The sequence below is a fragment of the Hoplias malabaricus genome, chromosome 16 (genome assembly GCF_029633855.1).
Source record: "Hoplias malabaricus isolate fHopMal1 chromosome 16, fHopMal1.hap1, whole genome shotgun sequence".
Taxonomy (NCBI): domain Eukaryota; kingdom Metazoa; phylum Chordata; class Actinopteri; order Characiformes; family Erythrinidae; genus Hoplias; species Hoplias malabaricus.
In genome coordinates this window covers 36,702,010-36,706,588 of record NC_089815.1, presented here as the reverse complement: position 1 = coordinate 36,706,588, position 4,579 = coordinate 36,702,010, and the positions used below count along the sequence as shown (strand labels likewise).

The 4,579-nt window shown below is 48.8% G+C and overlaps 1 non-coding gene across 1 annotated transcript in view; it reads left to right on the top strand.

The window, feature by feature from the left end:
- Positions 1 to 4,403: 4,403 nt before the first annotated feature.
- Positions 4,404 to 4,579, top strand: part of LOC136672423 (18S ribosomal RNA) — a 1,839-nt gene continuing 1,663 nt past the window's right edge. The window contains exon 1 of the ribosomal RNA XR_010795827.1: positions 4,404 to 4,579. This exon is cut by the window's right edge and continues 1,663 nt beyond it. This is a non-coding gene — a ribosomal RNA (18S ribosomal RNA).

Below are 4,579 nucleotides of genomic sequence, written 5' to 3'. Positions count from 1 at the left end.
GATTGATTGATTGATTGCCTTCCGTGCATTCACTCTGCTCAGCATGCGACTGACGTCCGAAGTGGAAAGTACAAGTGGGTTGTCGTCGGTGGAGGATCGTTTATTGAAGATATCAATATCATCTGGTCGAAACGAGTGTAAAAGTTGTTCAGCTCATCAGGGAGTGAAGCACTGTTGGTACATGGAACAAAGCTAGTTGGTTTATAGTCAGTCAGGGTGTGTATTCCCTACCACATACGCCGAGGGTCAGAGGAGGTAAAGTGCTCCTCAATCCGGCGTTTGTAGCAGTGCTTGGATATAGCTATTAGTCTCTTCATATTGCCAGGAACTCCAGTGGGCGGTACAAAGGACGCTCGTACCCTGAGCGCTTCTATGCTGAGGGATGCCATGGTAAGAAATCTCAGACCACCAGTCTTGTTTTTTGCCCTTCTTTTGTACGCATTAGGTTTTTCCATTTATGTGCATCTGCTTTTGTTTTTTTTGTGAATCAGGACCGGCGTTTGTAGCAGTGCTTGGCTATAGCTATTCCTCTCCTCAGGTTAGCTCTGACCAAGCTGTATGCTTCCCGGCGTCCTGATCTGAAGGCAGCATCTCTGGCTTTGAGCAGAGTGCGAACCTCTCTGTTCATCCAGGGCTTCTGATTAGGGAATGTTAATTATTATGGCAAACTTAAAATTAATGATTAAGTATCACCAGGAAGGAAGATTGACGCTCAAAGAATTCTTTGAGGAGAAGAGAGGAATAAGACAGACAGTCAAAGATTGCGTGAATCCGGTGTTTGTGCAGTGAATGTTAATTTCCAAAAGTGTCTGTCTCTTGTAGCTGTAGTTCGCAAGAGTTATTTGCGCAAGAAAACTGGAGATAGCTAAGTACAGAAGTATAACATCACTAAAACTGGTAAGACGCTGAGCCTCGCAGTGTGATCGCGATGCCATCTTGGTCCTGGGAGACCAAGGACCATTTCCTATAGAAATCAAGGTCCCAGAATCTGGAGGAAGAGAGGAGGGGCACGGAATCCACATTGCTCGAGGTACCCTGTAAAGTTTCCACAGTCAGTGGCGGTTTGGGGTCCCATGTCATCTGCTGGTGTGGGTCCACTGTATTTTCTGAGGTCCAAGGTCAACGCAGCCGCCTACCAGGGAGATTTAGATTACTTTATGCTTCCAAGCGAGGTGGGTTAGTGCAGTGTGTAGTGCTGTTGAGATAGCGTCCTCGGTGGATCTGTTGCAACGATAAGCAAACTGGTGTGGGTCCAGCGTAGCAGGCAGGCAGGATTTCAAGTGAGAAAGAACTAGTCTTTTAAAGCACTTGGAAATTATTGGGGTGAGTGCTACAGGTCGAAAGTCATTAAAGTCTGAAGCAGTAGAATGCTTAGGCACAGGCACAATAATGGCTGACTTAAAGATAGATGGTACAGCTGCCTGGGCAAGCGAAACATTAAAGATGTGAGCGAAGACACCCGCAAGTTCCACAGCACAAGCTCTTAGCACACGGCCAGGTACACCATCAGGGCAAGCTGCCTTCTGTGCATTCACTCTGCTCAGCATGTGACTGACGTCCGAATTGGAAAGTACAAGTGGGTTGTCGTCGGTGGAGGATCGTTTATTGAAGATATCAATATCATCTGGTCGAAACGAGCGTAGAAGTTGTTCAGCTCATCAGGGAGTGAAGCACTGTTGGTAGATGGAACAAAGCTAGTTGGTTTATAGTCAGTCAGGGTGTGTATTCCCTGCCACATACGCCGAGGGTCAGAGGAGGTAAAGTGCTCCTCAATCCGTCGTTTGTAGCAGTGCTTGGCTATGGCTATTAGTCTCTTCATATTGCCAGGGACTCCAGTGGGCGGTACAGAGGACGCTTGTACCCTGAGCGCTTGTTGATGCATTTCAGGACAGAGTTAGTGTAGGTGTCCAAGTGGATGTGTGAGCCTGTGCAGGCTCGGGCAGCATACTCACTCCAGTCGGTGTGCTGGAACTGTTGCTGAAGGAAGGAGTCAGCCCCATCCATCCAGAACTTTACAGTTCTGGTTGAAGGCTTAATCCTCTGCATGACTGGAGTGTATTTGGGAAGCAGGAACAAAGAAAGATGATCGGAAAGTCCAAGATGGGGGAGGGGTGTTGTTTTGAAGCTGGTTAAAGTCCAACCGATGCTGAATCCGGTGTTTGTGCAGTGAATGTTAATTTCCAAAAGTGTCTGTCTGTCGTAACTGTGGTTCGCAAGAGTTATTTGCGCAAGAAAACTGGAGATAGCTAAGTACAGAAGTATAACATCACTAAAACCGGTAAGACGCTGAGCCTCGCAGTGTGATCGCGATGCCATCTTGGTCCTGGAAGACCAAGGACCATTTCCTATAGAAATCAAGGTCCCAGAATCTGGAGGAAGAGAGGAGAGGCACGGAATCCACATTGTTCGAGCTACCCTGTAAAGTTTCCACAGTCAGTGGCGGTTTGGTGTCCCATGTCATCTGCTGGTGTGGGTCCACTTTATTTTCTGAGGTCCAAGGTCAACGCAGCCGCCTACCAGGGAGATTTAGATTACTTTATGCTTCCTTATGCTTCCAAGCGAGGTGGGTTAGTGCAGTGTGTAGTGCTGTTGAGATAGCGTCCTCGGTGGATCTGTTGCAACGATAAGCAAACTGGTGTGGGTCCAGCGTAGCAGGCAGGCAGGATTTCAAGTGAGAAAGAACTAGTCTTTTAAAGCACTTGGAAATTATTGAGGTGGGTTATGCAGTGTGTAGTTCTGTTGAGAGCGAAGACACCCGCAAGTTCCACAGCACAAGCACTCAGCACACGGCCAGGTACACCATCAGGGCCAGCTGCCTTCCGTGCATTCACTCTACTCAGCATGCGACTGACGTCCGAAGTGGAAAGTACAAGTGGGTTGTCATCGGTGGAGGATCGTTTATTGAAGATATCATTATCATCTGGTCGAAACGAGCGTAAAAGTTGTTCAGCTTATCAGGGAGTGAAGCACTGTTGGTAAATGGAACAAAGCTAGTTGGTTTATAGTCAGTCAGGGCGTGTATTCCCTGCCACATACGCCGAGGGTCAGAGGAGGTAAAGTGCTCCTCAATCCGGCGTTTGTAGCAGTGCTTGGCTATAGCTATTAGTCTCTTCATATTGCCAGGAACTCCAGTGGGCGGTACAAAGGACGCTCGTACCCTGAGCGCTTCTATGCTGAGGGATGCCATGGTAAGAAATCTCAGACCACCAGTCTTGTTTTTTGCCCTTCTTTTGTACGCATTAGGTTTTTCCATTTATGTGCATCTGCTTTTGTTTTTTTTTGTGAATCAGGACCGGCGTTTGTAGCAGTGCTTGGCTATAGCTATTCCTCTCCTCAGGTTAGCTCTGACCAAGCTGTATGCTTCCCTGCATCCTGATCTGAAGGCAGCATCTCTGGCTTTGAGCAGAGTGCGAACCTCTCTGTTCATCCAGGGCTTCTGATTAGGGAATGTTAATTATTATGGCAAACTTAAAATTAATGATTAAGTATCACCAGGAAGAAAGATCGACGCTCAAAGAATTCTTTGAGGAGAAGAGAGGAATAAGACAGACAGTCAAAGATTCTCTCTTATCTCTTGAATTTATTGAACAAATCCAAGCCATATATAGGACCCCAGTCACGTACACCATTATTAGATCATGTCTCGTTCCATCAACCCAAACATTCCCTTATTGGTGCCTCGTCATCTCCCTTTTATCTCCGTCCTCTTCGTATTGCCAGGAACTCCAGTGGGCGGTACAAGGACACTTGTACAAGCGCTTCTATGCTAAGGAATGTCATGTTAAGAAATCTTGGACCCTCGTCAACGTCAGAGAGGATCCCAGGCATGTCGCACCCCTTCTGCATAGGAGGTTATTTCGGGCGGGCCGAGCACAACGTGGGCATGGGCGTTTCCAGTGCGGGGCCGTCAGGATTTCAGAGGGCAGTACGAAATGAAGGTGTCTGAACGATGACAACCGACGTGGAGATGCTGCTCTACCGGAAAACCAGACCCGCCTTGGGTAGGCACCTGCCAGGCTTCATAAAAAGAAGCAGAGGGATCCTACCCCATGCTGCGGGTCAGCTTCCAGGGATGGGTTTTGTTTACCCTTCCCGTACCTATCTTTGGGAGACTTAGGCGGCCAGTCCCCTACGCTGAGACAGTCCGAAAACGGCGGCCGCAGGCACAGCGATGTCCGGGGCTCTGCATCTGAACTCGTGGCCCCACTCCTGTTTGCCAGCGTGCCCCACGAATCGACATTTCCTGGTTCTCCTCTGTCGGGACAGCAGATCCGAAAGGAGTGCTGCTCCGAACAAACGCACCGAGAGCGGCCGCGCCCGACCCGGGGCCCCGAAAAGGGTCTCGGTAGGGCCGACCCACGTGGCGGGGAGTGACGTTTCACCCCCTTTTCCCACGGTGCAGCTACCTGGTTGATCCTGCCAGTAACATATGCTTGTCTCAAAGATTAAGCCATGCAGGTCTAAGTGCACACGGTCGGTACAGTGAAACTGCGAATGGCTCATTAAATCAGTTATGGTTCCTTTGATCGCTCCACACGTTACTCGGATAACTGTGGTAATTCCAGAGCTAATACATGCA